Source organism: Sycon ciliatum, chromosome 8 (genome assembly GCF_964019385.1).
Source record: "Sycon ciliatum chromosome 8, ocSycCili1.1, whole genome shotgun sequence".
In the NCBI taxonomy this organism is placed as follows: domain Eukaryota; kingdom Metazoa; phylum Porifera; class Calcarea; order Leucosolenida; family Sycettidae; genus Sycon; species Sycon ciliatum.
In genome coordinates, this window is record NC_088650.1 from 12254884 (window position 1) to 12266185 (window position 11302).

At 48.5% G+C, this 11302-nt stretch overlaps 1 long non-coding RNA gene across 1 annotated transcript; it reads right to left on the reverse strand.

The window, feature by feature from the left end:
• Positions 1-511: 511 nt before the first annotated feature.
• Positions 512-4833, reverse strand: LOC135823275 (uncharacterized). The gene is made up of 2 exons (XR_010554646.1): positions 4765-4833; positions 512-1040 (listed from the first exon to the last, which is right to left on the reverse strand). It is a non-coding gene; the product is annotated as an uncharacterized LOC135823275 (long non-coding RNA).
• Between the last annotated feature and the right edge of the window lie 6469 nt (positions 4834-11302).

The following is an 11302-nucleotide window of genomic DNA, read 5'->3' on the forward strand; positions in this document are numbered from 1 at the left end:
CATACTTTCAGGACAGCCAATTTCATATACCCTATTTTTTCTTTATTTTCTACATGTTTTTAGACTTGAAACACCATGCCTGGTAGGCGCAGCCATGCTGCAGACCTCCACCCCGAGCGTTCATGTGGTCCCTGTGGCATATGTGGAGTGAATGCACTTGACGGGAAGTACACCCACAACACGTCAATCAGCAACTGGCAACAATTAATCACTGCACCATGGGCAGCCATGCATGTATTTGCTGGCCTTGCAAGAAATCCCTTACACGCAGCAGCAGCAGCACCACCACCACCAACAGCAGCACCAACAGCGGCAGCAGCAGCAGCAGTGTGGACACACCACCCGTCCGGCACCGGCAATGCTCCGTGGCAGATTGCGATGCCGATGCATATACACGCTATCCACCCACACAAACTGACTCGCTGCTGTTGCAGGATGGGCAGGACATAAAGGATGCAGTGGTGTGCTCCAAGCACTTTAGCCAGCTGACCAGCGGCCGTAAGCACCACTGTGGCGATTGCCATGCGCCAATGGAGCTAGAGCCATTGCGGAAGGCTGCAAATTACCAGGTTGTGGCAGCAAAGCTGAAGGATGAGGGCATCACTGTTTCAGAGGACGCCGTCTACTGTACCAAGTGCTACAATGCACACCTGGCCTTGGTTACAGTAGACGGCTACGCAAGCGCAGATTACCAATTGAATGCCATTGTTATAGCACAGCGGGGCATACACACGGCTCCAGCGGCAACACTCGTGCTTGCTGGAGAGCAACTGCTCTCAAAGAGTGCAGTTTTGTTGGTCACACTGCACGACCACTTCATGCACCACGCTGCCACAGGCTCACACAAACCAGCAAAATGGCTTCTCAGCCAGATAATGGAAGTGTTGGCAGAGCACATTGAAGTTGTATACCCGAATGTGAAAAAAACGTGGTATCCTGTTGCTACGGAGAGGGTGCAACACGCAACAGACCCTTGCATGATGCTCTTTCCACCCAGCGATGCGCTTCAATGTCACACGACAAGCTTGCCACGGACATACCTGTAGTAAACAACAGGACAGAATCAGAAAAGGGAGTTTCGGCAATGGCGGAGCAGGTACACATGATGGTCAGGGCACAGGCTGGTGAAGGCAAATGGGTTGTGTGGCCCAGGTTGCAAGTGTCACAACTGCCAGAACATGCCAAGCGCCACCACCTCCAGCAATTGAGCTACGTGTAAGTATGTACATGTATGCAAGTACATGTACCGGTTTGCATATTTGGATGCGTGTATAATGTCATAATTGTGTTATGCATGTTCACGCAGATTTAAAATAGTCTCAAATCTGCAACTGGTCTGCAAGCATACCTTGTATGTTGTGTGTAACTGTCTGGAAGTGTTCAATTTCACACCGTTGACATCTCTGTGCTTGCTGAGGTTTTGAAATTTTAACTAATGGCTTTGCTGTTTCAGGTATGTCCATTTTGGGGTGAATTATTTCCAATGCCAAAGGTCCGGCCTCATTTCTCGGTGTTGACCTGAAGGAGCTGCACGATTTGTTCAACCGCAAGCAATGTTAGTGGACAGAAATGCACGTACATGTATGTATGTACAATTTTAAACCCACACACACACGTAACTACATATTGTATCTTTTTTCCAAGAGCGTTTTGATGGTTTCTGAGAGCTGAGGTATTTCAGGACAGTTCACAAATGCACTACAATAGTTCAGACACCAGAACTAATACTCATAAAAAGGACACACTTCAGGCTCATTACAAACATCTTGAAAGTTTTTGTCTTCACAAGTATACTTTCAAGCCTTCTCATCAGGTGAAATACAGGCAAGAGAAAAGGAACAGGAACAGTGGATTAAATACAGTAAGAAGGTGGTAAAACAGCGCAAAAAGAAAGAAAGAAAGAAAGAAGATAGCTAAAGTAAACAGCGAAAATTGCAATAATGACACAAAGGTGCAAATGCGAGAAAACTCAATAAGCGCGACATGTAGTGCGACAACAAGAGACAACCACTGGACATACATGTAACTAACGAGGTTTTGACGACCTACCTAACAGCCTAAGTGTGAATTTGATTTGTTTCTGTTTGCAAAGGTTGGGTTTCCTTGTGTGGATGTATACAGCTTCCAAAACATTCAGCAATCTAGCACTGCGTACACGTGACACAATCGAAAAACAATCATCCGAATACACAGCACGACAATCAGGATGCTCAAACAAATGACTAGCAATGGACGACTCATACTTATCAGAACTAACATCAGAACAATCAGCATGTGCGGTGGACACATCCGATTTCACATGGCTAGTCGAGTGGACCCTAGCCGTTGCCTCTGTCTGTGCTTTAGTCGCTGCCATCGCCGCCGTTGCCGATCTTGTTATTCTTCTGGTTGATGTGGTTCCTGTCACTGCCACGCACGTAGGTGTCTTGTCCGGTTGTTTTTCTGGTGGTCTAGTTAATTGTGAGGTGACGTTCCTTGGTGTTGATGCCGCTGCGTTGGACCATCTTGTACCAGGATGATTCTTTGCTGGACGTCCCCTCCGTGGTCGAGTGGATCGTGCGTGTTGTGGAATAAGGTGTAGCGGTGCGTGTTGTCGGATGCGTGCGTCCAGATGTTGAAGAGTCCTACCTACATATCGGCTCTCACATTGCCGACACTCGAAGTGATAAATCAACTTGGATAATTGGCCTGTAGGTAGGACGTCCTTCCTCACCGTGAACGCACGCACCGTGGAGTAGATGAAGCGAATATGAACATTATGGTAATTGGACTCCACGGCAGACTTAACCCGACGCTGAACCATACGTGATACTGACTCGCCCTTCCACGGTAAACATAGGTATACTGGTTTAGCGGAAACTTCAGCATTCTTCTTTGGACTGGTCTCAGTTACATACTTCACAATAACAGACTCGGGGTATCCATTGAGACGAAAAAGCGCCCGTAACTTCTCCAACTCCTGCTCCAACCTTGAAGACGAACAAAGGCGACGTGCACGATCCACCAAATTACGCAACAAATTGATCTTATACAGTGTCGCGCAGTGTCGATCTGCTGAGGAAGGTTGTTGATGGTATGTTGGATTTCACGTGTGAATTTGAGGAGTCAGATCGTCTACCTTTTCTTGATGTGCTCGTTGAGAAGTCAATTGATGGTGGTGTTGTCACGTCGGTCTATCGCAAGCCTACGTTCACTGGCTTGTACATTGTTTGGGATTCGTTTTGCGCGACACTGTATAAGATCAATTTGTTGCGTAATTTGGTGGATCGTGCACGTCGCCTTTGTTCGTCTTCAAGGTTGGAGCAGGAGTTGGAGAAGTTACGGGCGCTTTTTCGTCTCAATGGATACCCCGAGTCTGTTATTGTGAAGTATGTAACTGAGACCAGTCCAAAGAAGAATGCTGAAGTTTCCGCTAAACCAGTATACCTATGTTTACCGTGGAAGGGCGAGTCAGTATCACGTATGGTTCAGCGTCGGGTTAAGTCTGCCGTGGAGTCCAATTACCATAATGTTCATATTCGCTTCATCTACTCCACGGTGCGTGCGTTCACGGTGAGGAAGGACGTCCTACCTACAGGCCAATTATCCAAGTTGATTTATCACTTCGAGTGTCGGCAATGTGAGAGCCGATATGTAGGTAGGACTCTTCAACATCTGGACGCACGCATCCGACAACACGCACCGCTACACCTTATTCCACAACACGCACGATCCACTCGACCACGGAGGGGACGTCCAGCAAAGAATCATCCTGGTACAAGATGGTCCAACGCAGCGGCATCAACACCAAGGAACGTCACCTCACAATTAACTAGACCACCAGAAAAACAACCGGACAAGACACCTACGTGCGTGGCAGTGACAGGAACCACATCAACCAGAAGAATAACAAGATCGGCAACGGCGGCGATGGCAGCGACTAAAGCACAGACAGAGGCAACGGCTAGGGTCCACTCGACTAGCCATGTGAAATCGGATGTGTCCACCGCACATGCTGATTGTTCTGATGTTAGTTCTGATAAGTATGAGTCGTCCATTGCTAGTCATTTGTTTGAGCATCCTGATTGTCGTGCTGTGTATTCGGATGATTGTTTTTCGATTGTGTCACGTGTACGCAGTGCTAGATTGCTGAATGTTTTGGAAGCTGTATACATCCACACAAGGAAACCCAACCTTTGCAAACAGAAACAAATCAAATTCACACTTAGGCTGTTAGGTAGGTCGTCAAAACCTCGTTAGTTACATGTATGTCCAGTGGTTGTCTCTTGTTGTCACACTACATGTCGCGCTTATTGAGTTTTCTCGCATTTGCACCTTTGTGTCATTATTGCAATTTTCGCTGTTTACTTTAGCTATCTTCTTTCTTTCTTTCTTTCTTTTTGCGCTGTTTTACCACCTTCTTACTGTATTTAATCCACTGTTCCTGTTCCTTTTCTCTTGCCTGTATTTCACCTGATGAGAAGGCTTGAAAGTATACTTGTGAAGACAAAAACTTTCAAGATGTTTGTAATGAGCCTGAAGTGTGTCCTTTTTATGAGTATTATCGCATTTTTGTCTCAGAGGAAACTGTGTACACCAGAACTAGATACGTTTTATCACTTTGTATACTTTTAGTGGCTGCTGGTATACTCGTTTTCCACATGACAACAATATGTATAAAAATTATCGAAATGATATACAAAGTCTTTCAATTAGTGCCATCGGCTTAGCCGTGCTGGTATGCTCAGACTATTTCTATCACAGGGCACACAATTATGTACTTACTGAGGTTTCTAATGACTGCCTCGTGTCCGCGGCTTCTGGCAGCTGCAATTCGTCTACTTCTCGACTCGACGAACTTAGAAAAATAGGGAATATAGTTTCTTCCTAATAAAAGAGGTACATTGAGGTTACGACCCCAAATTCCCACTCGTCATCACAGCAAAGAACAGAACTCATCATTTCCCACTACATTGGTGACTTAGGAACCCAGTGATATGATAGGAGAAACAAAATCAATTGCCAAAAATTAGGCAAAATTCTCCCTCAACTGCCATGAGCGTCGTCATCTTTCCCTGCATAAAACCTGTATCACCCTTTCCCGCAAATAAAATAAAAATCGGGCAAATCAAGGCTTGGCGCACGGACTGAGCACATTGCCCTCACTTTTCGTTCCTTGGACAATATACTGAACCTCGATAAGGACGCTGCCTCCATAACTGGCTGGCCATGTCTAATACAGGAAATCTGTGTTCAGTGCCATTGATTTCATAAATTGCACACTTACTCAAAAACAACTGTGATTCTCAGAGATGCAACTCTATGCTAATCGGGCCGTTTCCCGATGTACTGGCTAGCCTAGTTGCTTTTCGGTGTATCTGCGCCGTTGACCTCGTACCCAGTCATCGCTGTATTGGAATTCCTTTCGTATTTTGGTATGTCTGGAGTGTTTCAGTTTGAATGGGAGCACTTCAGCTGTACTGTAAATTAGTGTCGTGATCGGCATCATTCTCATGAAAATGGTTCTGGACAGAGCGATTCTGGCTCTTGTTGCCATGGCAACAACCATGGTTACGCTTGATATGGTGCTGCTGTATATGATCATGGTCCTTGGAGCGCAGGACTGTGGAACATACAATATTGTCTAACAGTTTAGCACCTTCTCTATCACTACTTTTTAAAAGTAGCTATGCGTGCATGCAAGAGTTCACAAACAGAATACCGTGTTATCTATAATATAAGCACAGTCTCCAATAATAGAACACCTTGGGGCGGCATTCAAAAAGTAAAGTTGTCAGTCTCCATTATAAGCACACTGTCTATCGGTACCTGGTAAAAATGCATGTACCGTATTATCTCTAAAATGCAGTACCGGCGAAAAAACCCGTGAAATGTGTGTGTCTGACATGAATTTGGCATGGCAACATGCCTCTCAAATGAGGTTGAAATAATAATGGAACAGTCTCCAATAAAGGAACGTCTCCATTAATACTCGGGTATTGAGCCAATAATAAAAGTAGAAAGGAAAAGGACATATGGAAACGAGTTAAGAGTAACTCTCCACCACTGTAACTAGATATTATATACAGTCAGAAAGTGCAACAACTAGGCACAAAACTGACAGAGTACTGAGACATTCGACGTCCTGACAGCTAGCTTCAACACATCTCCGTAGCGCTAATCGACAGCCTTCCAACTTGGAAGGTTCAAGGTTATTATTCTTTTATTCCACGATGGCGTGACGCCAATAAGGATGATTAATAAGTGCGATAGAACTGGTACTAGCCAGAAACAGCTAGATGGAAATTAACCGGGAGGCAAGAAGCAATGGATCTTGAAAAACAAGCGGGGGCAATAACGTTAGCAGGGGTGATCGAGATAGTTAAGTACACGTTCGAGATATCAGAAACCAGGGGGATGCGCGGAGCAGGAGCAGGTACTGCTCAAAAGAAGACTGGATGAATTGTTTCGGAAAGAATTTCTACGAGGTTGGGTTGTGATGTCGATAGGGAGTGAGTTGTAGAGGGTGAGGGCACTGTTGATGGGGGAATCTCGGTGCCTGTTCGTGTGTGCGTGTCCGATGGAGTAGGTCCTTGTCTGTCGAAGGGTGTATGGTTGGTGTTGACGTTGTGGTGCAAGATATGGTTGTTGCAGGTGTGGTGGGGAGGTTTGGTGGTGGATGTCCCATGCTAGTAGGGCTTGTTTAACAAGGAGTCGTGAGCTAAGGGTGGGGAGCTTTGCGTGATGGAGGAGGGAGCTGTGGTGAACTGGTGCAAAGAGGGGAATCCGAAGGCAGATGCGTATAGCACGGCGTTGAATTCTCTCCAGTGTGTCCCGCTGTTGCTGTGTGGTGTTGGAGAGGGCAAGGCTGCCATATTCGAGAACGGGTCGGATGTAGGTTGTGTATATTAACAATAGGCTGGAAGCGTTCATTGTGCCACGTGTCTTGTGGAGTTGGTGTAGTAGTTTTTTGGCTTTGTTGGTGGTTTCTATGATGTGTTGGGTCCATCGCAAATCGTCTTGGAGTGTAACACCAAGGTGCCTATGTTGGTGGACCTGCTGCAGCCGAGTCGAGTGGAGCGTGATGTGGATGGTGTGTTGGGGTTGGAAGGAAAGGACGACGGTTTTCGTGGTGTTGACGAGGAGATGCCAATCCTTCAACCATCGTCCTGCTGCGTCCACGGCACGTTGGAGGAATGCAGCTAACAAATCCCTCGTGTAATGCGTCGCGATGAGTGCCGTGTCATCGGCGAACTGGCTGCATTTAGTGTGAGAGTTTGTACATGCCGGGGGGAGGTCGATCGTGTACACCAGGAAAAGAAGAGGCCCCAGGACAGAGCCCTGGGGTACTCCAGCTGGAATGGATTTCCATGATGACAAAGCGGAGCCAACCTTGACGCGTTGTCGGCGGCGAGTCAGGTAGCTTGTGAGCCAGGTAAGGGCAATGCCACGGACACCAAGGTGCTCGAGTTTGGCCAGGAGGCCAGCATGCCAGACTCGGTCAAAAGCCTTTGATAAGTCAAAGAAGCATGCTGACACTGCCTGACCGGAATCTCGGCTGGCGGAAATCTCATGCACTAGGCGGGAGAGCTGTAGTTCAGTACTATCCTTAGATCGAATACCAGATTGGTCGGCCGGTAGGTGGGGCTCAATGTGGGTGTAGTTATGGAAAGACCAAAGAGGGGAAGGCTTTGTTAAATCGCCTACTGGTCTCGTCATCGTCCAGTGACAATCGACATTCTTTGTTCCGTTGGGACTGTAGCTTGTGCTCGTTTTCGTTGCGCTTGCCTTCCCCTCTTTGGTCTTTCCATAACCTTGAACCTTCCAAGTTGGAAGGCTGTCGGTTATCGCTACGGAGATGTGTTGAAGCTAGGTGTCAGGACGTCGAATGTCTCAGTACTCTGTCAGTTTTGTGCCTAGTTGTTGCACTTTCTGACTGTATATAGTATCTAGTTACAGTGGTGGAGAGTTACTCTTAACTCGTTTCCATATGTCCTTTTCCTTTCTACTTTCTCCATTAATAGCACGGGGCGGAGGTACATTGAAAACGTCTCCTGAGAGCGTGTCGCAGCAGTTTGTCGACGATTTAGAAGTCTGCGGCGATCAGCCTGTTCTTCAGTTTCCTGTGACCTTGCCCTCTGCAATCGAACCCTGGCTTGTTCGCGTCTGCGGGCAATGGCCTCTTCATCGTCGGACGACGTTATTGATGAGGACCGGCGGCGTCTTTTCCCAGACCGCTGAAGTCCTGGTGAGGGAGGTTCTTCATCGTTGGAAGGAGAAGGAGGGACGTCTGTTACGCCTTCGGGATGCTGGTCAGGGTTGTCCATCACCTGGTGGTGGATGAAGCGGCTCAAAACATTCATAAACTTACGAACAAAAGTGAAAGTGCGAAGCGTCGCCTAGGTCAAGTCTTCAAGTTTTTGTGGTAGCTGCACGATGCGCTCTTCACTGCAGATCAGATGCAGAGTGCAGTCAGTGCAGATCTTTTGTATCCTTTTTTTGCAGATGTTTCTTTTTGCAGAGAACGGTTCACGTGGTCCGCAGCGCTTGTGCGGCTGCTAGTGCTACCTAGTACCTATGGCCTAGGCAAGGTGGCTACACGATTCGCACGCTTCGCGTGCTCAGTGCTTCTGCGCGCGGCTGCTACTGCTACTCGTACTGCACTGATCGTGTCTGCTAGCTACACTGTTCGCACGCTTCGCGTGCTCAGCACGTGGTGGTGGCTACACGATTCGCACGCTTCGCGTGCTCAGTGCTTCTGTGGCTGTTTCCGGAATTCCGCTACCTACACGATTCGCACGCTTGGCGTGCTCAGTGCTTCTGCGGCCGCTAGCTACACTGTTCGCACGCTTCGCGTGCTCTGGGCAGCGCTGCTCCGCACGCGCAGCGCTTCTGCGTAACACACAGACAACCACACAGACAAACACACGTCACAGGTGCCTCTTCTTCATAAGTAAAGATTAGGTACTACATGTACACGTACATGTACTGCGCTGTATGACTGGAGTAGTAATAGATCTAGTCGATTCGATCTGGCGTAGAATTGTTACATGTACATGTACTTTAGAATGACGAGACAAATTGAGACTCGGGCTGGTCGAGGATTAAAATTATCGTAAACGACCCCATCTCCTTTTTTTCATTGTGCGAACCCATTGACAAAGAAAGTAAAAGTGGGGAGGCTTCCTGCAGTTTCATAAACATTAAAGAGCAGAGCCCACACGCTCTCTTCCATCAACACTGCAAAAATTCAACTCATTTCACAATCATTAGTGCAACGTTTAGGCAAATTGCCTTCATCAGGTTCACAATGATGTGCAAGCTCCAAAACCAGCATTGATAGCTGGCATTCGGTCCGTTGAAACTACTTGCACGACCTGCAATACAAAAGATAACCAAATGTGGCACCAGTGGCATGGAGGGTTCATGGACGTGCTGGACAGGCATGCTCCGCAGATGCTTACAAGTCAGGGGAAACGGCCATCAAACCCGCCCTGGTCGGATAGAGACTTTTTCCAGCTAAATCAGCGGAAAATCCGACTCCACAAGAAATGGCTCGCGAACAAAGGGGACTGGGCGGCACATCAGGACTTCAAGCGAGCCAGATCTGCATGCTCAAATGCGTACTGCAGAAAACGCAATGAGTACTTCCGCACCCAGTGCAGTGAGAATAACTCTAATCCTCGTCAAATGTGGTCGGTTATCAATCAGGTCACAGGACGAAGCCGTCAACACCAGGAGCCCGCATGCCCTATGGATGCAGTAACCACCGCGTTCCACAAGGTTATCACGGACACCAGCCGGCCGCAAAGTCTCCAGATACCAAGCGGATCACCCCCACAGCAATGTCTCATCTCCTTTCCGCTGGTTACTGTCAGGGAAGTTGAGCGGTTACTACGATCAATCAACACGACCAAGGCCACAGGAAGTGACGACATACCCGGTTTTGTACTGAAACATAGCGCTGATATCTTTGCCCCTTCACTGGTCACACTGTTTAATGCGTCCCTGTCCAGCGGGGAAGTGCCAAGAGGTTTCAAGCTAGCACACGTCACACCCCTGTTTAAGGCCGGAGACCCATCCGTGCCCACAAACTACCGCCCTGTGTCGCTGTTACCCGTGATCTCTAAGCTACTCGAAAAGCTGGTGCAGAAAGCCCTGGTTGACTTCGTCGACCCAGCTCTCCCTAACACCCAGTTTGCATTCCGCCCTGGACACTCGACCGAAGATGCACTGGCACTGCTCTCGGACACCGTCCTCCAAGCAAGAGACAATGGTTCTGTTGTAGCAACATGCCTGTTAGATATGAGTAAAGCCTTCGACAAGGTGAAGCATGCCACCCTCATCCAGGACTTGTTCAGCATCGGTATCTCCGGCACAGCCCTGAAATGGTTTCGCGACTATTTGTCTGGGCGCCATCAACGCGTTCGTATGGGCTCCCGACTGGGCAGAACTGTACCGTGCGCTTGTGGTGTGCCGCAGGGCTCTGTACTAGGACCCATGCTGTTCTCCATATACACTAGAGATGTCCCCTCTGAATCTGCGCCGGCATCATCACTGCAGTTTGCGGACGACATCGCCCTGACATGTGCAAGACGGACAGCGCAAGAGGTGTCTGATGCGCTCAGCTTGGCGGTTACCTCCCTCTCAAGTTGGCTGGACGCTCGTGGTCTTGTACTAAATGCAAAGAAGAGCAATGTATTGGTTTTTACCAGCAGCAGTGGGCAGCAGCCGGACGTGGTTGTACGCTGTCGAAATGATGCCCTTCCGCACACCACCAGCGCGAAATACCTCGGCATCTTGATCGATGAACGAATGGCCTGGCAACCGCAAGTTGACCGGTGCATCTCACGCACTGCTAGGAAGATTGGTAGTCTGTGGCGGGCGCGACGTTGCCTCACTCTAGCTAGTCGAAGAAAGTACTTCCTATCTGTCATCATGCCGGAATTGATATATGGATCGTCCGCCTATGGCTCTGGCTTGACCCACAACCAGCTAAACCGCTTGCAGGTGGCCCAAAACCGCGCAGCAAGGGCGGTGTTCGGACGACCACGATTTACCAGGGCCAGTGACCTCTTGGAGAGGCTCTCTGTTTATCGCGTGGACGAGGTATATCGCCAGAAACTGCTCGTGCTGATATGGCGGTGCGTTCATAACCGTGCCAGTCCTGCTCTGCAGGCACTGTTTGTCAGCAACTGCGGAGCAACTCGCCTTCAGCGCAGTCTGGGCCTGCAACAACCAATAGCCAGAAGCCGAGCAGGCCAATGCCGACCGGCATCTCGCGGTTGCCTGTTATGGAACCATATACCTGACACGGTGCGAG